Source organism: Sciurus carolinensis, chromosome 2 (genome assembly GCF_902686445.1).
Source record: "Sciurus carolinensis chromosome 2, mSciCar1.2, whole genome shotgun sequence".
Lineage (NCBI taxonomy): Eukaryota > Metazoa > Chordata > Mammalia > Rodentia > Sciuridae > Sciurus > Sciurus carolinensis.
Window position 1 is genome coordinate 88,378,748 of NC_062214.1, and position 25,042 is coordinate 88,403,789.

At 53.0% G+C, this 25,042-nt stretch overlaps 1 protein-coding gene across 5 annotated transcripts in view; it reads right to left on the minus strand.

Moving 5' to 3' along the window:
* The window catches only part of Smad6 (SMAD family member 6), a 71,405-nt gene that overhangs the window by 8,932 nt on the left and 37,431 nt on the right, over positions 1-25,042 (minus strand). The window lies entirely within an intron of this gene.

Below are 25,042 nucleotides of genomic sequence, written 5' to 3' on the forward strand. Positions count from 1 at the left end.
AGATGGAGTCACCCCATTCTCAGGGCAGACCCCAGCACGAGAGGCCACACAGCAGTGCAGCGGGGACCCCAGCCACCCTCACACCTGCCCTTTCTCCAGGGCCCTTCATCCTGCTTCATCCCTCCCTCTGCTCTTCTGTGTCCCTCAGAGGTGCCGCCCAGAGGGGTCCAGGAGACATCAGGGTATCATGACCGTCGGCAGCTGCCTGGCCAGGCGGTAAGCGGCCTCCTCCAGAGGGACGGACGTGAGAGGCCCTGCAGAAAGGCCTTCCTTTCAGCCTTGGCGCCCTGACCCTGGCTGGCTCGGCCCACCTCTCTGTTGAACAAAGTGTCAGCCTGGGCTGCCGTGGGTAAGGTTTCCATTCTTTTATCTTGTGCAGTATTCACACAAATCCTGAAAAGATGAACTTGTACGGCAGCCCTGACACAAAGCAAGCTCTGCCCAGGCCCGAGGGCACAGTCCTGTTCGACGTCTCTTCCATGGGCAGTCGCCCCAGGAGCCCACCAGCCCTGCCACTCCAGCCAGAGGACATCTGGGGCCTGCCTTCCATCTGTGGCATCTCGACCTGCCCTCCCAGAGATGGTCCCCTCCCAGCAGGACTGCTCCAGCTTCCTCAGGCCCAGGCAGTGTGGCTTTTTTGACCAGGCTCTGCAGGCTGCTGAGATCCAAAGAGCCACACAGAGGCTGGTGACCAAGGCTGGTATTAGAGTCACCTCCGCCCAAGAGCTGATAGATTAAACTACTCTAGAAGCTCCAAAGGAAGCCCCAGCAGCTTAAGAAAGCTTAAGAAAAAGAGGACCTAGGACACAGGGCAGGGAAGCCCCTCAGCCTCCGGGAGGAAGGCCCCCAGGTGAAGGAAGCAGGGAGGGAAGCGGAGTGAAGAGGTGAGAAATGCCTGCAAAGGAGACAGAGGAGGTAAACGGTTTAGGAAGCCAGCCCAGGTTCTGAAAGGGAACCAGTGTCTGCAACAAAAGCCTCTGAACTTTGCTCCCATTCCAAGGCCTCCTTTGTCTCCTGGAGTCAGATGCTGGCCATGTTTGTTTGTTTTCTTACTCAGAGACCACCTGGGGTGGGAAAGCCTGGCTTTTATTGCTACCCCTGGAAAGATTCTGAAATAACACGATATTTGTGTGAGAAAATGAAGCCTGGACCCTCAATCCCCAAGAAGAGGTGGCATTTATGAGAGGGAAGGGCCCCCAAATCCTCCTGGCCTGTGGGCCTGCACTGCTCCTGGCTGAATGGCTGGATTCTCACGAGCGAGCATGCTGGTCATTAGGGCCGCTCTGGGGTCAGGCTGAGCCTGGGTCCTCATCTCAGGCTCTCAGTGCCAAACTTGACCAACTGGACCCAACCCAGGCTTCCTGGTGAATCAAGGCCACAGAGAACAAAAACGGCCCTTTGGGGGTTCAGAAAGGGATAGCCTGGGTATGGAAGGGGTTTAGGGCTTGCTGGTGTGTGGCAGGTGGCAGTAGGCTTCAAGTCCCCATCCTGCAGGTTCCCAGAGTTGGAAGATTCAGGGCCGGCTTTGTTTTGTGATAAAACAAAGACAAGACCTCCATTTTTCTTTTATTTCTCAAAGGCAATTTGAGTTTTATTGGCAAACCTCCTGCCTCAGACTTCTATTTAGACCCAATATAGAGCCACAGAAGCAAAGTACCTGATATTTGCCCTCATTCAGTCTGTCTTAGTTCTCAGGGGTCACAGCATCTAGGAGCATGGTGGAAAGTGACCAGAGCCAGCCCCATCTTTTCCTTTCCTCGGGGGACCGGGGACCAGTACCTAACAAAGGTGCTCTGAGCAGTGGAGTGGAGAGCATCTGAGATCCAAGGACTGGAAAAGAACCACGGGGAAATCATCTGGTCCCCCTCCCCACCCACACACTTGAAAAGGCCCAGCCACAGATGACACCACCGATGCTCAGAGACTGGAACAGTAAGGCAGCGGGGAGAAGCACTGTCCCTATTGCTAACTTCCATGAGGTGACCTTGCTAGTGGAATGTCACACCAGCTCACTATACAGACACAAGTCTTGTTTCAGTGGCAAAAAAAAAAAAAAATTGCCTAAAGCCTAGCCACGCCTGTCATCTTGTCTGTCGGTGAAGATGGACTTCATTTCTCTGGCTTGCATGTCTGTGAGGGTGAAGGAAGAGAAAGTACAGCTTTGAACGGAAGAGCCAAAGAACGAGGGGGCAGAGCTGGTTTTCTTATTTGCAAAGCTCTAAAAACCTAAGTCTCATCTAACCCCAGCCTGCTGCTTTTTACCAACCAGACATTAGGTGTGACCTTTACAAGTCAAAGGCACCTGCCTTAATTTACACTTAAGATGCAGTTTGGAATAAATACCTCAAAATTAAAGTAGCAGAGGTGGGGCATTCAATTGTAAAATAATTCTTGCATTAAATTCTTTTCTTTAAAATATCCCTTTTTAGCACAAAGATACACAATCCATGCCTCTACAGTGAACGCCGACTCCTACAGGGGGGATTTTCGTAAAGCGAGGGTTGCTTGAATTGTTCTTACATATTTCTGGAACAAACAGGAGTGCTTTATAATAAGCCAAAAGCTAATATTGACTAGAGAGATCATTAATCCACAATTAAATACTAGTATTTGCTGGACAGAATGCAGTAACATGAGATTTAAATGTTCTCTACAAAAATGTTGCAAAATGACTACGAGCTTGGCAGCTCCTGGCTCTGCCACGGTGACCTGTCTACAGCTCGGGGCTGTGCTACTGTGCAGGTGAGTGGAAGCTGTCTGGCACCAGCCATGCCCATGCCCTGGCTCCCAGGCTGCCTGGAAAGAACTGGTCTGTTCGATGGGCGGCTGGTGCAGGGGAAGGAGGCAGCCCAGCAGTTCATCCATCCTGCTGGGCCAACCCCACGGAGCCCCTGCGCCATGCCTCAAACCCAAGTCCAAGCCTGGTTTCCAAGGCAAGAGGACAAGCATGGTCCCTGTAGCCCTGGGTAGCCCAGGCCAGAGGTCGGTTCTGTCCTGCTGACAGATGGTAAGGGAAGGATGCTCTTTCTGACTGGAGGGTCTCCCCACCCTCCAAGTTCACTCAGAAATGGCCCCATTTTGGGTTATGGAATATCAGCTCTGATAGGTTGGGGGACTGCCCCAGACTAATGAGGAGGTGGATCCGATCTCCTTCCACTGCCAACGCCTTCCACCAGGCATCGGAAGAAGGGCAGCCATCGCCTGGGAGCCAGCTTCATATTTGTCAGAGTAATTCTTCACTCTGTGTCTGGATACACAGGGGCACACTGAGTGACTCAAGCCAAAGTGGCAGTAGTGTGACAGCAATGGTCTCATCGGTCAGCTGTGCTTCTCTCGGGTCTACCCCCGAGGCTAATTTTTCAGCAAAGAGAGGCATCTGCCTCATTTTCCATGATCCAGTTCATGATCCTTGATTTCTTCTTGAAAAGATAAAAAGCCCAAGGAGACACCTGGGCTGAACCCAAATGATAGCCATGGCCAAGTGCCCTCTGGGACTCTCTTCCCCTCTGCAGGGTTATGTGCAGCCCAGGGGCCTGTGTGACAGTTGGGAGGAAGGAGTACCTTTCCTGAATCACAGGGAAGCCTTACAGGGCTCTTGGGGCTCGACCCTGGCAAGTAGCAGGCAGCTGGCAGGTCTGGCGCAGCAGGAGTTAGCCGAGATCGATGGCAGGTGCCCCCCTTTGCCATGGCGGAGTCATTCCTCTGACCTCATCTCCAGTCATCCTATGGGAATCCAGTCCCTACGAGGCACCTACTGTCACCCTATCCCATCTCATTTACACCAAGAACAATCCTAGGAGGCAGGTAAAAATTTATAGAGGAAATGGACCAAAGTCACACATCCAGTAATCCAGAATTCAAACTCAGGGTCGTGGACTCCAAAGCTAGTTACTTCTCGCCTAAATGGAGTTCCAACAGGAAGCCAGCACAGTCCCTCTCCCTGAGGTCCCAGGGCGTGACTGGCACCTCCTCCACCTCCCCATCCCTCCCCCTCCCTTCCCCATGGGCACCAGCGGCCCTCCGAGGTCAGCATCTGCATTCCTAGAGCACAGGCCCAAGAGGGCCCACGAAGGAGGATCCTGAGTAATTCAGCATAAATCATGGCCATTGTGAATTTCCCTTTTAGCCACAGGCAAAGTCAAACTTGTGCTTCCCGCACTGCAGTTCACCACCACTCTTTGTTCGGTGTCCCTCTCTGGCTCCGCCTGGCCAGGGGCCAGCTCTCAATCATTAATTAATCTGGGAGGCGCAGGTTGCATTCCTGGCCACCTGACCACTTCCTCCTCGGGCGGGTGGGAACTCGGGAACTCGCAGGCCAGACGCTTTTAGTTACATCAAGCGTCTTACAACATCCCAGCCCTGTCTTGTGGCCACTGCTGCAAGAAAGGACGTTTAAAACCAGAGTTAAAAATAACAGCAGAAAACCCAAACACTCCAAGTCTCCTTTCCCAAGTCATTCCACAGCACCAACCCGACCTGGTCACCACCATCTGCATGAAGTCACAATATGCTTCAGTTTCCTGGTCTGTGAAATGGGGATAAGGCCCTCTGCCACACAAAGCTGAGGGGACAGCTGAAGCTTGGGCTTGTTGATGTCATCCCAGTGTCTTCGGGCTGAGATGGAAGCATGCCACCTCTTTGGGTCAAGACTTTGGGAGGCCTTTGCATGGGCAAAACCCCCAAGAAACAAGGTGACCAGCTTGATGTGGAATGTACCCAGATGATAACCAACTGGGAGAACAGAGCACAGCTCTCCAGCCCTACCCCTCCACACACACACATCCTGCAAGTCAGTATCTTGAATTCCTAAAGGTAACAGAGGTCTTTTCCTCCTTTAAGATATAAGTTAGAATGGGTACCTAATGTCAGCAGTAGTGCTGAATGGTTGAGGCTAGCTGGATGAATGTCAGAATCCAAGCCAGGAGCCAGGCATAGTGACGCATGCCTGTAATGCCAGCAACCCAGGAGGCTGAGGCATGAGGATCTCAAGTTTGAGGCCAGCCTCAACAACTTAGCAAGATCCTGTCTCAGGTAAAATAAATAAATAAAAATAATTAAGCCATGATATCAGAGAAGGACAAAAATAACAGAAGTAACTTATGACATCATAAGCAAGGATGAACATTGATTGCTGCTGGTAACTGTCATCAAGTATCCTATTGGTCATCTTTCTCCACTGGTCCCATACACACCCCACAGTAACACAGTCTCCCCTTGAGTGTACACTGAGCCAGTCAATCTGCGGGCTCCAGGGACTCAGCTCCCTTGAGTACCTAGGGAAGGTCTCTGTGTGTGAGTGTGTGTGTGAGGGAGGGGTGCTGGGGATAAATCCAGGGCCTCACACAGGCCTGCAACCTCAGGCTTTGTCTACTCCATATCTTATGTTCGCTTTTGACCTGATAAGACAAATGATTTAACCCCAATCTTTCTATGACATTGATACTCTGGGGAAAAAGGAACACTTTCATCTTTGCTTCCCTTCCCCCAAACACTGAGGCTTCTGGATAAAGCACGCATACTGCCAAGATGAATTATTGTGCATATGCAATAAGTACCAATAATTAGGACTCATAAATCTAGAGTTTATAATAATTCCGAAAGCAGCTGGGTTGGAGTTAAAAAAAAAAAAAAAGTTCAGATAAACAAATGCAAAATATAAATAAGGCTCAGGAGAACTGTTTATCCGACTAGCACTGTATAAACAACTGGCATACCAATTACAAATCGCTCTTATCTGTTCACTAAAGCAGATCTCTGAGTGACCTCTAACAGGAAACACCACCGGCTAGCATCCCAGCCTATGGCGTTTGAAAAGAAAATCACAAAACCTGGTTTAGGTAGTGTCCACCCCCCTGAAGGCCTGAGCTGGTAAGGAGTCCTCAGACATCCATATTCTCTGTGTGTCTGGAAAAAAAAAGTTCCTGGGACGGCTGAGCCTCTTCGGCGCTCCTCTGGCAAGCAGAGGCTACTCGGGAAGGCGCGGTGGCCTGTGCCTCTGCAAGCCAGCGTGCCACCCAGCTATCTGTGTGTCTTAAAGAAGCAGCGTTCCTAAGGCATTTGTCCAGGGGACCCTGCCAGCTCAGGCATTTCCCAGTGACAGCAGGCTGGGAGGGGCCACCCCTGTGGAATCCTTCAGGCGTCACTGCAGTGGGCAACCAAGGTCACCTGCTTGTGGCCTCCTTGGTGATTTACAAGTTAGCCTGGCCCCAGGTTTTCTCCTGGAGGTGGCCACAAGCTCCACTCGGGGATAACGCAGCAAGGAGAAGGACCCACAGAGAAGCGCAGGGCGCAGAGGGCCTGCTCGTGAAGCCATCAGCTGAGAGGGTGCCCTGGTCCCGGCCCAAGAGGGACAGACTGCAAGGCCCCAGAGAGGCGGGCAGGTGGCCAAGCTGGAAATACCGAGGGCTGCTCCAGCCGAGGAGACAGCCCTGCCAAGTTGGGGAGGCGGCACTGACGGGGAACTGGCAGGTTCCGGCTGGGCGGGTCCCTAAGGGCACCGAGTCAGGAGCAACTGCCTGAGTCTCTGGGCACGTGGGGGCTGGCGCCCAGCCAGGGAGACCCAGAGCCGCCAGTCTCCCCAGGGTGTCCCTGTCCTGGCGCTACCCCACAGTCCTCCAATCTATGGACCCCTGAGGAAGTGGAGCCCCTCCGAGTGGGGTGCTGACGTGGGGTGGGGAGCTGGGCCCAGCCTCCAGGCCAGGAAGTTGCTCTTCTCCACCACTCTCTGTCGCCTAGGCCCAGGAGTGCTCGGCTGAGCCCCGAGACTGCTGCCCACGGTGGCCCCTGCGGCTGCCTCCCTCGTGGGCATTTCAGACATCTAGCTCACCAAAACCCTGGTGCACCGCTGGGCGAAGGAGCCAGCCTCAGAAGGGGATCCCAAGGCTGGCAGGGCCAACCTGCTGTGTCCCTGGGGTAGAGCACCCTTCACGGCAGGGAAGCCCAGCATGCTGGCGGACACCTCTCTCTCCCTCCCGCTACCAACTCCTCTGCACGCCCCCATGGGCTTCCAAAATGCTTATCAACAGAAACGCTGAGGTTGAGCCTGGCCACAACGCAGGCCACCACATGGACTTCCTGGCGCGGACGCCTTCATGGGTCACGCAGTTTGATGGGAAGGCTTCCTCGCCCATCGTGTGGAATCTGAGCATGGGTTCGGTCCATCTGTCCCCTTCCTGCAGCACGCACACTAACACAGGCAAACCGACGCACTTCTTCATCAAGACCCACCAAGAGTCACTTCCGCACAGGTCATTCTTTCTGGAGTCTGGCCATCTCAACCTTCCCAAGAGCCCCTCCTGCACGGGCAGCCACAAGAGCCACTCTGCCCAGGTCTCGAACATGGGGAGCTCCACCCGGAAACCCTGCAAGAAAATTCCCTGAAGGGAAAGAGTGGGTAGGATGTTTTCAAGAACCACTCATTGTGGGTTTGGTTTCCAGCCAACAGAAGTGCTGCTGGATGTGAGAAGAGCTTTGCTCAGGAGACTGGGCTCTGCTCTCGCTTGGTGAAGGCCTACTGTGTGCAGAGACACACCAATGCAAGCTCGCAGGAGGAATCAATCACTGTGTGGGAAGTGCTGGAGGTCAAAGTGAGCAGAAGATAACCAGCATGTCTAAGGGAACCAGGGAGACTCTTGTTTCTGCAAACACCATTCCTCCTGGTCAGTATCAAGTTATTTAGTGGGCTCTACACACATTATTGTTTCCCTCAAACCAAAATAACCCTCCTCAGCCTGGAAGAGCACCATCAACATTCCTTGCCACTGGCCCATAGCAACAAGTGCTAGCCGGGCCTGAACTAACTGCAAGCCTGCAGAAAGCCCTGCTCCTGTCCATTCTGAGTCGCCTCCCTGCTCCTGGCTCAGAATGGGCTCTGTGGCCTGGGGAAGCTGCCCACCACCCCAGTGGGTCATGCAAGAATGTCTCAGGGAAAGACTCTGAAAAGTACAGGGTGCTGTGGAATAGCAACAGCATGCTTATCCCTAAGAGAAACCTGGGAAACCTAAAGGATTTGGGGGAACCGCCAAGTGTCAAGGCCGGAGGTCATTTAGCCCAACCTCTTCCCTTCACAAAACAGGAACCTGAGTTTGGAGAGCAGAAACCACCTGAGGTCACCCAGCAGGGTGGGGCCTCACCAGTAGCTGTCCCTAAGGAGGGACCCCTGTCTCTGGTACCACCAGGCCAGAGGAACTGAGACAAATACTCCTGACGAGTCCAGTCAACATGAATTATTTTTGCTAAACCGTCTGTTTGTTTGTTCTTGTGGGTAGCAGGGAGCACGGCCTTCCTTGCATCGCTCTCGGAACAACTCCCCGCCTGGGCCTGAGAAGTGACCCGCCCTGGCTGGCCGGCACCACCACCGACTCTCAGGCGAAGGATGTGCGTTGCAAAAATGGGGCAAAGTTTCCTATTCTGAAGATAACATTGTAAGACACAGGAAGTCTGAGAGCAGAGCCTGCGTTTCCAGAAGGCCTCTGCACACCCGTTCACAGCCACTTCCATTGTACAGAGTTTCTAGAGATTCTAAGGCTGAGGCAAGGGCGGGGGGTGGGGGAAAGGTGGCATGGGGACAGTGCTGGGAAAAGCAGCAGCCACAACCCAGGTGACGTCCAGAGAGGGGCTTTCCAGGGCCCCAGGCTCACGGGCCTCCAGCAGCAGGGCGGAGGACGCCTCTCTGAGTCCTGGCTTCCCTGACCCCAAAATAAAAGGGTTAATATAGCCATGATTCTCCTACTTTGGGTCCTTGTGTCCAGATTCCCCGGCCCCACCCCTGGAGATTCTGATTCATGGGTCCTGGGTGGAGTCCGAGAATCTATGTTTTTAACAAGATTTAGGAGGCCCCTTTTCTGGCTCTGATAGGTCACGATCACACAAGTGCAGTGTTCGGCAGCCTGGCACACGGGTGGGAGGCCTGGTTTCCTTGACAGAGGAATGACAGGGACAGGAAGGAGACCAAACCAAGTTGACTTCCTTGCATCAGACAGCCGTGGTCGTCTCAGCGCCAGGCCTGGGAGACAAGCTGGGAAGGCGACACTCTGGAGCCACCGTGGACGGCCCTGACTCAGTGCGTCTGGGTGTGTTTGAGGACAGGCGCTTATGACAGTATATCCACCTCCCTGTGGGATTTGGAATTAAGGACCTCAGTTCAAATCCTAGCTCTGCCACTTTCTAGCTGTGTGTCTGAGATGAAAGGTCTGTGCCTCTCTGGGCCTCAGGTTCTCCATCTGTGAAATGGGGTTGAGAGTACCCATGACAATGAAGTGTTGGAAAAGAATTAAAGTACTACCAGCTGCTCACATTGCTGCTGCAAGGACCTGACCACAAAAGAACATTATAAATGAGGGTAGCAGGACAAAACAAAGACACCAAATCCCGCTAGGGAGAGAGGATGGCCTCCTTATCTGGGACTTGAAGGCAGAGTGCAATGGGGAGCGGGAAGCAATTAGGGTTTCCAGGTGTCGGGAGTGGCCTGGGCCAAGCACACAGGCAGGAGAGGAGGTCCAAAGAGTCTCCTCTGCTTGTTCCCAGAACTGCAGAAGGGCTAGTGAAGGAGAGTCTGCAAGGCTGCTGGGGCCGATCTCGCAAGACCTCCAACACCCCTCTAGGAGTGAGTCTCACAGCCACCGCAGCTGCTGAACAAGGAGGTCGGGACCAGACCAGTTCCCGGTTTCATGTGTACACACCCAACAATCAGTTCACCAAGGGTGAGGCCCCTGCCTCCGCCTCCTCTGGATCCCACCTGGTGCCGACGACTGTGTGTGATTAGTGCCAGAAACCAGGGATTCTGTAGGTGCAGACCCCAGGAGTGTTCACGGCACTCAACACGAAGACAGAACTTCTTTCTCTTCCTGCTCTTCATGAGGCCCTTTTACAAGTAGGATACCCTACTCTAGTTTTAAAAACCCTAAGAGTGAACGAAGATCCAGGATAGCTCAGGAGGACAGAGGCCTAGGCAGGCCTCTCGAGCTCTACACACGTAGGCCAGCATTTACTGCGCTGAACACCCAGATCTGAACTCCACACCCAGGTCTTTTTATTTTGAAACAGGGACTTGCTAAGTTACCCAGACTGCCCTTGAATTTGCAATCCTCCTGCCTCAACCTCCTGAGCTGCTGAGATTATGGGAATGCAGCCCCACACCTGGAGTGTTTTGGATTTTGGAATGTCTGCATATATATCATGAGAGATCTTAGGGATGGAACTCCAGTCTAACACAGAATTCACTTGTGTGTTATATCTAGCCTGAGGCAATTTTATACAATGTATTTAGAGTGCTATGTTTTGACTGTGACCCATTCACAGGAGATCAGGGGTGAAATTTTTCACTTGTGACATCATGTCAGTGCTCAAAAAGTTTTTGAACTCAGAGCATTTTGGGGTTAGGGAGGCTCAGCCTATAGCTCCTTCTTCCTAGCCCTTTCATTTCCATCTTCCTGTGTGCTCTGGTTTAGGTGAGTCTCTCCTGGGTTAGCATGCAGCTGGATTCATAAAACGACCCATGAGCCTGTGTCTTTTACTCAACTATCTGATGCATTCATATTTACTGGTGCTAGTGTCTGGCCTGCCACTCTGCTGCATGCTTTGCTGTTATTTCCATCAAGTTTTAGAGGAACTCTCAGAGGAAATGTGGGGTGAGGGGAGATAGAGACACTTCTCTTGGATTTGAACTTTCTATAAAGAGGATGTACTATATTATGTGTGTAATTGCATATTACTTCATAATTAATGACAAAAAAAGAGAGGTTTTAAAGAACCAAGAGTTGAGAATATACAAGGATCCCTGTGAAGAATCCCCCAGTTAACCCAAGTTCTGTCCACACTCCCCTCCTACTGCACCCCTGCCCAAGTGTGCAAGGCACCTTAGTGTGCTACATGTGGACTCTGCCTCCAGAAGGGTCCCATGCCCCTCTCAGTCAGACTGAGGAGAAGCCAGCCCTGTGGAGCTCCAAGTGAGCCTGAAGTGGCCATCCCTTCCTGACCCAGTCAGACCACCACGTTTACAGAGAGCCTAATCCCCAGTGTCCCTGGTCTGCCCGCTGCTCTGTGTTGTCCAGCCAGCACTTCCTCCGAAGCTCTACGGGGACGTCCTGGCATCCAGGGCGTGTGTGCGGAAGGCGGTGCTCAGGCGGGCCCAGCCACCAGCTCAGCTCACCCTAGCCGCTGGCCCTCTGTGCGCTCCCGTGGGCCCCGCCCCCAGAGTTTCCTTTAGCCCTCTCCAGAATGTCAGAGCAGGCAGGACCCCAAAAGACAGGGACAAGGCCTAGAAGGGGCCAGAATCAGGGCAGATCAGGCTCCAGCCCGGGGAGCCACGGAAGGAGCCAGCCTGGGGGGATTCCTGATGAACCCCTCGGGAGCCACCAGGAGGGAGGCCGTGGTATGGGCACGAAGGGCTCTAGGTCAGCTCTGCCTTGGGCAGATCCCACGCCATCTCTGGGCCACTGCCGGCTCCCCTAAGCCAAATAATGTATCACACTCTCTCCTGAGCCCGTGTGAACCTGTCATTCTGGAGGCTCCTTGTTAAGGAAAAGGGTGGCCAGAGGAGGTCCCCAAACCCAAAGGGAAGGGACTTCTGCTGTGTGTGACACAGACCTCAGGCACCCCGAAACCCTGGCTTCACTCCTGTGGGATGCACACCACGCCTCCTCCCAGGCCCTGTCCTATTCAGACAGCAGAGCTGGTGGTTCCTGGGGATTTTAGAAAAGCATTCCCCGGACTGAGCCGCGCCTCGGCACCTCACAGAAGCCCCCTCCAGTACGGGGACACAGGGCATCACCCGCACTGTGTAGAGGGGAAGCCCAGGCTCAGGGGCCCCTGTACCCAGGACAGAGAGGCTAGTCAGCAGCGGAAGCCCCAGCCCCAGCCCCAAAGGTGTCTCCAGGACACAACTGCCTCGGGTAGATCAGAGGCAGAACTTCCCTCTCAAGCCCAAAGCTCCCTGCAGGGGAAAAGAAATGACCCAAATTGTCCCAGGCAAATGTCCCCTAGCCCCACCTTCACCTCATCCAGGGACACAGCTTCTGCCTCTCAGCACTCTATGACTGTGGGCGAGGTACTTCCCTGCTCTGGCCTGGATTTCCTCAAACCAACGGGGCTGAACTATAAGAAGCTCTGACGTCCCTTCCAGCCCCATCAGTCAATCCCACCAGTCACCAAGCCCCACGGTGCGGTGCCTCCGGTGGAAGGTTCTGCCGTGTGTGAAGGACACTCCCCGCTGGGTACGTGGGAGGGGAGGGCAGACAGAGCAATGGAAAACAAATATTTTCAAGGCATGGGAGAAAGCAGCCCTGTTGGCACGGCAGGGCCGGCGGAGCTGCTGAACTAGAGTCCTGAAACCGTTAAAAATAGGAAAAGAAACGGTACAGTTCACATATTTTGCAAAGCTAAGTTAAACCAACATCTGCAAAAAATATCCCTGTTAAACGGAATAGCAGGATTTCATTAAGTAAATTGCAAGTTGGCAAAAATTCTGAAAGAAAGGGGAAAAGCCACGGGCTGGCCTGTAATTTAAACCTTATTTTAACTGTGACAGCATGACTGCAAAGGGCTCCTTTTCCAAACGAAAGGAAAAAAATAAAATAAAACCTAAAAAAAAATTTTTTTTTTTTTTTTTAAAAGGGCCTCCTGCACTCCCGGACACTCCCTCCCTGGCTCCCATGGACCCACGGTATTTTCAGTAATTATAGTGTTACCTAGTTTTCCCATGGATACAACAAATGAGGGACAGGGAGAAGGGGGAGGTGTGGGGAAGAGAGAGGAAAAAGTGAACACACACACAAAGTCACCATTGTCACCTCTAATTAGGTTCCCCCCACACCTAAATGGCTTGAAGCGCAGAACCCTGGGAAGCTTTTCCTTCCTGCAGGAGGCCTTTCTGTTCAACCCACTGTGGGTATCCCTGGTGCCCCACCTGCAGAGGAGGGAGAGCACACCCTGGTTCCTGGGACGCTCCCGCTCTTCATCTCTACAGTGGGCTGATAACAGTTGCCAGGCAGGGCCACTCCTGCAGGGAAGTACCCTGGGGTGTCTGCACAAGGGTGGCACGGGCCTGTGTCAACCCTGCCCTGGGTCCTCTACTCAGCATCCAGTCCTCCCACTGAGAGCAGAAACCCCGGGGCCCACAGCAGTCCCTGGCATAGCCCGAGAGGCCAGTCCACGCTCGGTGTGTCTCTACCAGGAGAGCATCGTGAGCAGAAGGGATCATCCACTTGGTCCTTGGTTTTGCAGTGCCCGGGATGGACCCCAGGGCCTTGCACATGCTAAGCAAGTGCTCTAGCCCTGAGCCACGCCCTCAGTCCTGGTTGGTTCTTAAAGTTTGTTCTCATATGTAGCAATGAAAAACACATCCCTCTCCCAGTCATCCGCAAAAGACTCGTACTATAAAACCTCAGCATCTAAAATGGACAAAAGTAGACAGGTGTGAGGTGCACGCCTGTATCCCAGAGATTCAGGAGGTTGGGGCAGGAGGATTGCAAGTTTGAGGTCAGTCCAGGCAACTTAGTGAGACCCTGTCTCAAAATAAAAAATAAAAAGGGCTGGGGATGCGGCTCAGTGGTAGAGCATTCCTGGGATCCATGTCCAAATAAAATAGATAAAAGCAAAGTTAACCATCCTTCACGGTATGTAGCAGTGCTTGAAAGAGGCCCAGCCCTGGGGAGTGACCTAGTCCTTGTCCTGGAGTGGGAATGTGGTCCTGTGTTCACGCTGCTGGGGTCTGTGGGTCCTTGAGGGCCTGTCTGGCAACCTCCTGTGAGCAAGCAGGCTTTCTGCTGGATCAGAGTCATTCAGTGACTCGTCAACATGGCAGTGACCCTGTGAGCTGGGCCATGATCCACCCCTGACACACATACAAAGGCTTTGCAGGGTAGGGACAGCATTGGAATCAAAATACAGCTCCTTTCTGCATATGACGGATCTGCTTGCAGAAGGAGGAGAAAAGAAATGAACACGACGATGAGTGAGCAATAATTTGCAGAACCAGCGAGGCAAACACACTTGCCCATGGCCACACAGCAAGTAAGAGCAGAGGACTGCAGATCAGAACCAAGTAGCCTATCCCAGTCCCAACTAGAGCCTTTTATCTCCTTAGTGAGGAGAAACACACTGCAGCCTCAACCCACAGAGCCTCCCCTCGCTCCAGCTCCTTTGCTTCTTCTGCCAGGAGCCAAAGCCTCATCCTGTCCGTCACATGGTTATCTTAAATGTTACCTGGAGTTACATGTGCCTTTTCTCTGAGCCTCAGGAAACCCACCCATAAAATGGGAATTATTATTAATCAAACCTCACGCTCAGATGATTAAAAGTATTGTGGGAGTCACTCTACAAAAAATGCCTGACTGTGATGAAGAGCTAGTGAGCACTCACTCTGCACAATCCTATGACAAGCTGCAGAGGTGCCAAGGGAAATCACAGCATGGTATGAAAACGAGCCAGTTGGGCAGTGCGGCGCATGCCTGCAATCCCAGCAGCTCAGGAGGCTGAGGCAGGAGGATTGCGAGTTCAAAGCCAGCCTCGGGAACTTAGTGAGGCGCTAAGCAACTCAGTGAGACCGTCTCTAAATAAAATACAAAAAGGACTGGGGATGCAGCTCAGTGGTCAAGTGCCCCTGGGTTCAATCTCCAGTATGAAAGAAATGAGGAAGGAAAGAAGAAAGGAAGAGAAAGAAAATAAGTCCAACAACCCCCAGACACCTGGTAGCATTAACACTGAGGAGTAGGTAATAAAATGAGCATGTGCATTTATCAAGCTCCTGCCAAGGACCACTGTGTTCCTTCCTGCCACGGGTGTGTAAACTGTGTCCACGTGCAGGTGGGCGGTGGTCAGTAAGGCTGCCCAGAAAAAGCCAGCGAGGGGCCTGGAGATGGCCACCTGCAGCCCAGCCTGGCTTGAGCCTACCTGGTCCCCAGGTGGTGTCACCTGGAGCCTAGCAAACCTCTGATCTTTTTGCAAGTGTGAGTTTGAGCTTGACCCCTGCCTTTGATTTAAGGAGAGCAAGAGTCAGAGGTCACCCCACTAGTTAAAGCCGCAGAGGCTGAGGGAGTCTAGGAAATGCCAGAGTCAGGCAGATGGAGAGAGGAGGGGGAGAGACGCCTCCTGTGTCTGGGAGGTGATGACGGAGCCTATTCGCGGAGCACTGAGCATGTGTGTTATTAACTCCTCCCCCTGGACAGAGCCTCTACCGAGGAGGATGACCACCACCTACGTGTCACTCATGACATCTGAGCCCAGGGCTTCTGGAGCTCCAAGCTCCCTGCACACTGCCCCCGGGGGCCTCTGTCACTGAGGGCAGGCAGCACAGGAAGCTGGGTGAGGACACGTGCCTGAGTGGCCCAACTGGGTCCCAGAAGAGAGGTATCCTGAGCCCTTCCCTCAGCAAGACCCTGTTCCCATGGATCTCCAAAGATTAATGAAGAGCTGTAGGAAGTGGATAAAAAAAAATTTTTTTTAAGGTTTTTTCCTCAATTCAATGAGGGTCTGCAGGGTGGGGAGGTCTGAGTCATTCAAGGCAGATCCCACTAAGCATCCTTCCATGGTGAAGGGCTAGAGAGGAGCCCCAATGGCCCCTCCAAGTCAGCGTCACCAGGAGTCCTGGCCCCATCCCTAATATGGTCTTACTTTGGTCAAGTCACTCCTCTTCTCAGAGCCGTGGCTTCTCGTTTGTGGTGCTGCAGATGGAACCCAGGGCCTCACGCAGGCCAGGCAAGTGCTCTACCACTGAGCCACCCCCAGTCTGGAATGGCCTCTTGAGGTCCATGTCATGGGACCCTGCGTGGCCCTCCTGTTCAAGGCTGCCTAAGAGAGCTGGGCAGGAGGAGGTAGAAGAGAGATGAGCCCAGAGCAGCAGTGCTGAGAGCTAGGCAGGAGGAGGAGGGAGTGGGAAGATGGCCTGACTCAGAGGCCCCCAGAAGCTCCTAGCTGCTGGGTGACATGGGGCAGGCTAGGGACCACCACCCCCTTCCCTGGGCACACCCTCAGCCTCATCAGGTATCAGGGGCCATTGTGGGAGATGCACAGGAGGCCGTGGAAAAGGGAAAGGAAGATGGGGCTTCAGTGCCTGACCCAAGGCCCCAAAGAAGCCATCTCCCCTCTGTGGGGCCCTCGGAGCTCACCTGCACCAGGGCAATGATGAGTCGACCTTTCCGAGCTGTGTGAGAACGCAGTGAGACAACACGCTTAAGCACGCGGCACACGGTACAGCTTTGCCAAATGCTGCTCTGTCCCCTCTACGTGCTCCCTGGATGGCCCTCGCTGTCCTCTGGCTAGGCTAAGTGTCCTTTCCCCCCCGTGAAGGCTTTCTATACCCACCTGGCCGACTCCCGCCAGATGCCACAGCAATCTGCCCAGACCCTGTTGACGGATGTCTGTATGTGTTTCATGGAAGCAGATTAGGGATCTGCTTCCATGACCCTCTGAGCGTATTGAGAAGAGGCTGGAACTGGTGTGGTATGTGAGGCCATCTATCCCAGCAGAACTCCAAGCCCTCAACATGTCACACTGTGAGCCAGGGCCAGTCCTGGCTCTATAAGTATGTTCACAAAATGCATTTGACACTGCAGATTTGTACGGAAGTAGTGGGAGGAGAGGCACGCTCACCATCCAGGGTCTACCCCTACTCCGGGTGTCACGAAGTCACTGTGCAACCTGGGAAGTCACTAGTGTTTCTGGGGCCATTTCCTCTTCTCAGCAAAACAAAGGTCTAGACTGGCTAATTGCCAAACCCTTTCTGGCTCCTCCATGCTGCTTAATGCCCAGCTCTGAGCAGGTGCTGGGGATGCAGACCATGAGTAGGAGCCAAGTTTCAGAGAGTCTGAGCACCTGCTGCAGTGACCTCCTAGAGAGGGGTCAAGGCCATGGCCAGAGTAGCCAGGTGACCTCCTCCCAAAGGGCCTCCTCCCTGCCAAGCAGGACCTTGACGCAAGCCTGTCCCACCAAGAAAGCGGTGTGAACAGCAGCTCAGGAGACCTATGGGCCTTGGTGTCCTGTGGTGGAAGGGGCAGCTACACACACCGCCACTCTCTTCTGCCACCATGGCTCCTGTTGGGAGAGTCCTCGGAGGGTATGTACCACCAGCTTGGAGGGCAAGGAGAGGGAACACGTTTCATGAGCGTTACTCTGTACTGGAAACCAGGCACCAGACGTGGTACTTGGGCTGCCATTCAAGGCTCACAATTAGCTGGTGAGTAGGCTGAGCAACTTCCCCAGGGTCAAGGCCACCCACAGGTTGAGCTGGACTAGCTCTCATTTTCTGATTCTGGAGTAAGAAGAAAAGTAAACAAGATCTCACCCTCTAAGCTCATCACCAGCACTGCCCTCGACTGCTCACTGGACGGCACATTTTATCAAGTGCTCTTACCCAGAGCACCTCCCATACGGACCTGGCTCCACACTGGCTCTCCCAAGGGCATGGGCTTGCCAGGCTCTCGTCGGCTTAGAATACGCTGCTGCCCCAGGAGAGCGTGCGCTCCGAGCCGCCTGGCCCCCAGCACGTGGAGACTCAGTCAGCACTGGGTGGATGGACTGACCAAGACCCTGTCAGCGTCTGCGCAGCTGCCCTTGCCACTCAGTGCAGAGGCTGACGCCTGTTTCTGTCCGAGGCCTTGTCCTGGCCCCTGGGGGCTGGCTCTGCCAGAGTACTGGACAGTGTCAAGAATGGGTACCCAGGAGCAGTGGACTAAGAAGCCCCCAGCTGCCTTGCCCCTCGGGTAGGGTAACAAGGGAGTCCTGCAGGGCTGGGTTGCCACAGGCCTCAAGATGTGCCTCCTTCTCGTCCCTTCCCCATTCTCCCCCCTGCCATTTCCCTTTTGGTCTTGGGATCTGCTCCTGGGAACACCCAAGTTAAGAAAATCTCCCTTGGCACCGAACAAATCATGTCATAGCCAAAGCCAAGGCTTCCTGGAGAGATGGGGAGTGCGAAAGGAAGAGGATTTTGACTCCTCTGCTTTGCGCCCCTGCAGGAGGCACAGGCCAGGCTCGGAGGGGCTGCCCATAAACAGAGCGAAATTAGTTAGGACGAGTTAGTTAGTTAGTACCTCAAGGTACCCCTGGTCTAGTTGGAGATAAGACATGCAGGATTTCATGAAGCCGGATTTGGTGGCACACCTCCAATGGTTCAGAAGGCTGAGGCAGGAAGATTGCAAGTTCAAAGCCAGCCTCAGCAACTTATCGAGGCCCTGTCTCTAAATAAAATATGAAAAAGGGCTGGGGATGTGGCTCAGTGGTTAAGCACTCCTGGGTTCAATCCCTGATGTTAAAAAAAAAAAAAAAAGGTCTTGTGAAGATACCCACAAAGAAAACGTATCTGGTACCAACGTTTTTTCCCTAGACTTCTAGGTATAACATCTTTGTTTTGCTGAGAGGTGACTGGTCCAAGGTCACACGGTTTTACTGTCAATGAAAATAGACTCTAGCCACTCCTGGTTTGGGTCACATGTGGCTCTTCTGTGTTCCCCATGGCAGCTCACAGGGTGCCCTGGACTGGAAAGGTAATCAATAAAGGGCCACTGGCTAACCTCTGAGGAAAGAACACGTGTATGGGGCTGTATATGCTCCCCAGTGTACATTAACCTCGAAGGACAGAAGCTGGCCAAGGCTGGACACCGTGCCACAGGCACACACCTCCCCTTTCTCTCTTCGAGCCAAACCTGATCTGTCAGCAGGCCCTTACCAGAGCCACTGTCACAGCAACTTCAGACAACTGTCTACCCCGGAGACTACATTTCAGCTCAAGCAAAGGGTAGCACATGGGGCCGGCCTCCTTAGGCAACTCCTAAGGTCCCTGGACCCAAGAGGACTCAACCAGGCATCTCCTACCAAGCACTGAGCACCTGATGGCCCCCACAGGTGCCCAGGGATCACTGGGTACCTGCCTCCTCATTTCCTAGACCTGCAAGGGCCTTTCAGAATTTCTTCTCCAGGCATTTTTAACCAGGAAGGCACAAGGGAAGCAGCTGGGGAGCCCAGAGAATCAGCCTGGGCACCAAACGGGTAAGGTGGCAGAGTTGGAAACAGTCTCACCAGGCACGGTGGTGCCCACCTATAATCCCAGCAGCTTGGGAGCTTGAGGCAGGAGGATTTCAAGTTCGAAGCCAACCTCAACAAAAGAGAGGTGCTAAGCAACTCAGTGGCCAAGTGCCCCTGAGTTCAATCCCCAGTACAAACACACACACACACACACACACACACACACACACACACACACGCACGCGCACAAAAAGGGATAGGGATGTGGTTCAGTGGTTAAGCACCTCTAGGTTCAATCCCTGGTACCAAAAAGAAAAAAAGAAACTGAGTCTCAGAAAGGGCCAGTAACTGAGCCAAGATGCCACAGCTCATGCCAAGTCCTGGCAAAGAAAGCCATTTGCAAAGCGCACGTTGCCCAAGCCTTCCTCTGTAGCTTTACAAGGAAACTCCCGTGGAGTCTCCTTTTCCTGATAATCCCGGGCAAAAGCAAGTTAAGGAGTAGAGCAGCAGGGAAGGGGAAGAACCCAGAGAGCAGGAGAGGGACCCCCTCCTCCAGAGAGCACCCTGCCATCTAATGAAGGGGGAGAGGGAGAGTCAGGTGGCCCTTCAAATGCTAACGTTTGAAAAGATGAAAGTCTGCAATTCAATTAAATGTTGAAATAGTGTTTTCTCATACTAAATCACTGAAACGTTTGTGCATTCCTTGAATTTCTCAGGGCACTGTTCATTTTGATTTATTGTTGTAACCCAATGCCCTGAGCAGCGTGAATGGTGCTATTCGAGGGAAACTTGTTTTGCAAAGGGGAAAGTTGTCCCAGGTCTCTTAAAAGGTTCATGATGTGCGTGGTAACTCGGCTCTGTTAATAATCCCGGACCATAGAGGCAGGCCTTACTTTCCATTTAGCATTATATTTTCCACCATTCTGTAAACAGCTCCTCCACACAAACTCTTTTGATATTCAATTCCTCCCTGGTTTTTTCCCTAACCACTCTTCTCTCTGGGCCTACTCCTAATAAAAGAAAGAAAAAAAAGGGAAAGAAAGAAATCACTAAGCACACATATTTTTTCAATTAAGCCACGCTTGGTGCCAAAATATATGGATCCCACTAATAGCCATAAGTAATCTTAAGGTCTTTTCCCCAAATATTTTGATTATTTTACAAATCCCCCAAGGAATGTGCTCTTAGGGTGATTTATGGAGCCCAGGGAGGTTCATGATTAGGGGGAAGGGTCTGGCTGCGATGGGGCAGGTCAGGATGTGGGGGTGGCCCGTGCTTTGCGCCAGGGCAAGGAGGAGGGGCACTCAAGGGCTCTCAGGAAAGACTGAGGCCATCTCTGCTGGGTGAGGAAGGTGAGGGTTGCTGGCACCCATGCAGGACACAGGCCGCAACCAGGCCCCAAGGAAATGGTGGCCAGAACCTAAGTGACACATCAGGGCAGCTCCCAATGTCCGAAGATGCAAAGCCACCTGCACTTGGGCATTCTAAGTTGGGACATTCTGCTTAACTTCAATGAGATTTATACTTCTCACTTTTTCAACATGTAATAGGTAGATATGACCAAAGAGGAAACCACAGAGTCAGTGCCAGGAAAACTAACCTTGAATTAAAACTACCTGGGAAGAATCTTCAGGTGAGACACAGCAATGCCAGTAGATAGATGGAGAGGTGCCCCCCAGCCCCATGCAGTACTCAGAAGAGAAGAGGCCCGAGACCCGTGAAGAGCAGGTGTGGTGGGAAGGCCAGCCTTAGGCAGCCAGAGGTCATGGCCATCCCCGCCTCACCGGCCTGGCCCCATGACCCTGGCAAACTCAACCTCTGGCCAAGTGAAGATAAGAACTTCTGTCCTGGTCTGGGGCTGTAGCTCAGTAGCAGAGCACTTGGTTAGCGTGTGTGAGGCACTGGGTTTGATTCTCGGCACCACATATAAATAAATAAAATAAAAGTCCATCAACAACCAAAAAAATATTTTTAAAAAAATTTCTGTCCTTTTGATTGGATCCTCTCAAGGAAGATCAATTGGATCAGTTAGATTAATTGGATTATTCTTTGTAAAATGAAAATCAGGCCAGAAGGAATTTTGTGTATTAGTATTGTTATACCAATAATTGACATGCTAAATGTCCCAAAGCACGATGTCCCGGAAAATAGCTTAAACATTCCCTTCCCTTATTTAGACTTCAAAATAACATTAACCCTTTGGAGCCAGTGTCTCTGCAACCCTGTATCATACCCTCCAACCTTGGGGGATTCAGTTCTTCACACTCTGAGTTGAACATCCCACAAATCCACTGGACTTGCCAGTGGGTCCCTCTAATTGCTCCCATCAACCCTCGAGTTCTCTCAGCACAGTTCCATCAGCTCCCGTCAAATTGAACCTCACTCCTCGTTGGTTGCTGAGCAATTTAATTATCACAATGAATGAGAGCCATAGCCAGCCGGGCTTTGTGGTGCACGCCTGTAATCCCAATGGCTAGGGAGGCTGAGGCAGGAGGATCATGAATTCAAAGCCAGTCTCAGCAACTCAGCAAGGCCCTAAGCAACTCAGCGAGACCCTGTCTCTAAATAAAATATAAAAAAGGGCTACAGATGTGGCTCAGTGGTTGGGAATGTGGCTCAGTGGTTAAGCATCTTGGGTTCAATTCCCTGTACCAGCCTCCCACATGCAAGGGGTGTCCTGAAATGGCATCTTCCCCTGAGTGAGCAAATGACTTTGAATAAGCAGGTATGCACAGAGCCCTACCCCACTGTCAACACCAGGAACCCCCCACCCCAGTGCAAATCCAGAGAGGAACTTGAGCCTCTGTGTCAGCATGAGGAACAATAGGCTGAAGTCAGGGTCCTTGAGGATGTGGAACAAAGAGCTGGCTCGCCAGGGAGGGAGACCTTTAGCTTCCAGAAACCACTCACGTCCCATCCCACACGTAGTCCCACACACTTTTCGAGTCTCAGTTTTGCTGGGGCTTGCAAACACAGCATAGGACAGCAGTCGCCAGTTGCACAGCTGCAGTGTCCCTTCCTCCTGGCAGGCGTAGCATTTGTCACGAAGCCCTCTCTCACCTGAACAAGAGGGCCTGGGGAGGCCCCAGGAGGAGCAGGCAGAGGCTGGCAAGACAAGCACCAGCCTGCTCCACCCCGCCCCCCCAACTCTAGCAGATTCATGGGGAGCATGGCCTCCTATCAGGGCCCGCCAGGCAGGATCCAGCACACATCCCGCTGGGCAGGCTGCACCTTCTTCCCAGAGCAGGCCTTTGTCTCTGGCTTCAAACTGGATGCAGGAAGTGAGGCGCAAGGAAAGGGTGGGGGTGCCACGGGGCTGTAGAGGGACTTCAATTTGAGAAAAAGAGAGGGAAACAGCTCAGAGAGCATCTGCCACTCACCCACTCGCTCTGTGGGTGAGCAAGGGGAGGTCCAGAGAGGGAATGGGACTTGTCCAAGGTCACACAGCAAGCTGGAGGCAGAAGCTGGGCAGGAACCAGCTTTCCTGGTGGTTCTAGGCTGGGCTGCTGCTGTGTGGTGGGCCCTGAGCCTGTGGCACTCGTGAGCATGCTTCTTATGCTCAGCGTCCTCACCAGTGACCTGGATTCAGCACTCAGGTCTCACAGATACAAGTAAAGCCTACGTGGGGAAAGTGGCTGAAGTCAAATACCCTCCTTGATGGGCAGCCCTTCTCCTCTGGGCTTAAAGAGGGGGGTGGGGGGCAGCAGGGGAGGGAGTCACTGAGAGCCCTTCCCCTGAGGGCCCAGGAAGGGAGGAGGGCGAGTAGAGAATCCTCCACTGGGGGCATCTGGAACCGAGGAGAGAAGGCATGCCAGCCCGGGGGCTGCGAGAGGGCCTGGGGTGGGGGGCAGGGTGCAGGGCTGCAGGGCCAGGGCTCCAGATTTTAAAAGCAGGATGTTTGGCTGGGGCCTCTCTTCTCTGGAATAAACAGCCCACAACCTTATTCAAAACAGAGAAGCTGGATCACCTGATTTTCATACTCCCTGGGAGGGGGGCAGCCACCTTGGAGGCTGCTGGAGTGGGCGGAGGGGCAGTGGCAGGGACCAGGGCCGGGGAGCAGCAACCCTTGCCCCTGGGGGTGGCTGCAATCTTGCCACATGACTCCTCCCCACCCTCATCCTGAGCACAGGCACCCAGATTCTTCGCCCAAGAACCAAAAGGGGGCCCCCAAGAATAAAGCCTAGTCCCTTAAGAAAGTTGAGGCTGGCAAGGCAACAGGCAGGCCCTGCAGAACAGGGTGGGATTCAAAGGAGTCGGCTAGCACCTCCTAGTGCCTCAGGCCAGAGGGGTTGGCCAGAGGGGCGGGGGACAGGTGCGGGGCAAGAACAGGATGGCACCTCCCATTCCAACTGAGATGCAGCCCCCCACACACACCTGTTCTTGGATTCATGTGTCCCATGCTGCCTTCACTCACTTGGCCAAAATTTGTGGACAATGACTGGGTTCTAGGTCTGGAGGTACAGCACACCATGAACAAGACTCAACTGCCACTCCCAGGAGCTTGCCACCAGCTCCTGTGGGTACTAACAAACATTCCCAGCATGTCAGGTCCACATGGTGCCCACCAGATGCCAGGGATGGAAGTGGACCAAGTGGGTGCCAACAGACCTGACTCTCCCATCTTCCCCTGCAGGCAGGTGGACGCCACCTGAGGCCGGAGGCCTGGTCAGGGCTCCTCGATCTGCTCCCCAAGGGCCAGGCCCAGGCAGGCTGCAGCGCCTTCCCTCAAAACCTGGGAGTGGACTATTTACCAAATGCCTCCCTTCCTCTGGCAGGAAGTCGCTCCCAGAGCAGTGGTTTTTATTTTTATTTTTTATTTTTTTCCAACTTTTTGGGCTCGTGGTTTGGAAATAGCAAAGGGTTGTGAGTTACAGGATCTGGGCCTTCTCCACGGCTGCTGGGACAAAAAAAAACAGAGAGAGCCTTTCCGGAGGGCACTTTGACCTTAAATGTGCGTGGCCTTTGACCTAGCAATCCCACTTCTAGGAATTCATCCTAAGGAAATAACCGGTGATGCCCACGGATGTGTGCAGGGACGCCGGCCAGCCGGCAGTGTTTATGAGCGCTTTTAAAAAATCACTACAACCCCCTGAAGGTCCAGCGCCAGGGGACTGCTTAAGTTAATAAGCCACATCCACGAGATGCATGCCATTAAAAATCACCCAGAATATGTGTTGAATTGAGGAAACGTCTTCACATGTACTTTTAGCCCCTGTCTTCTCACTTGACTCCTTTATCGTACATATACAGAGGCAGATAGCGATGGCCATACTTATATAGATAGGTGCGTCTCATCTAGCTCATGTTTTTACTGAATCCCCCCCCCTTTTTTTTTTTTGCTAAGCAACATGGTGACAAGAAAAATAATTACACAAATAATTAAAATAACAATAAAATTATTTGTTTTTAGGGTGGTAGAATTAAGGGTAATTTGTTTTTCCTTTAGCTCTTCTTGTTTTCTGAATGTTCTCCATTAAATCATGTTTTGTTTTGTTTTGTTTCTTAAAGAAAGAGGAAATGCTACTGGAGTGTGCCTTGGGCCAGGCTCCTCCACCCAGATGTGACTGAGGGCGTGGGTGAGGACCACAGGTGGACAGCACCCTCACTGGCTTGGCCCACATCACCTCGCTTCACACTCACCAAAGCCCTTTTGCATACACACCCATTTCACAGATGCAGAAACTGACTCCATGCCTGCCCTGAGGCCACCTGCTCACCATAGAAGCCCCACCGAAGAACACAGCACAAGTCAGGCTTGTGGGATGGGTTGGTGGGGGTCCTGGGAGAAAACTACCCCACCACAGAGCTACCAACCCTTCTCAGAAACAGACTCTGCTGCCACTCTCTTACTGCAAGCGCAGGAGGCTTGCTGGGGACAGGGCGGGAGCAACCCTCCATTTGCTCCACCTTCCCTAGGCCCCTTCCACAGCAGGGCAGCAGTGTCTCCTGGAAGGGCACAGCCGGAAAGGACTTGTGACTTCACAGGCATGGAAACTGAGGCCCACAGAGGGGAAGGTCACACAGTTAGGGTGTGGGCCACCAGTACGCCTGACCACAGGAGGGCAGCCACTCTGGAATGCTCGATTCC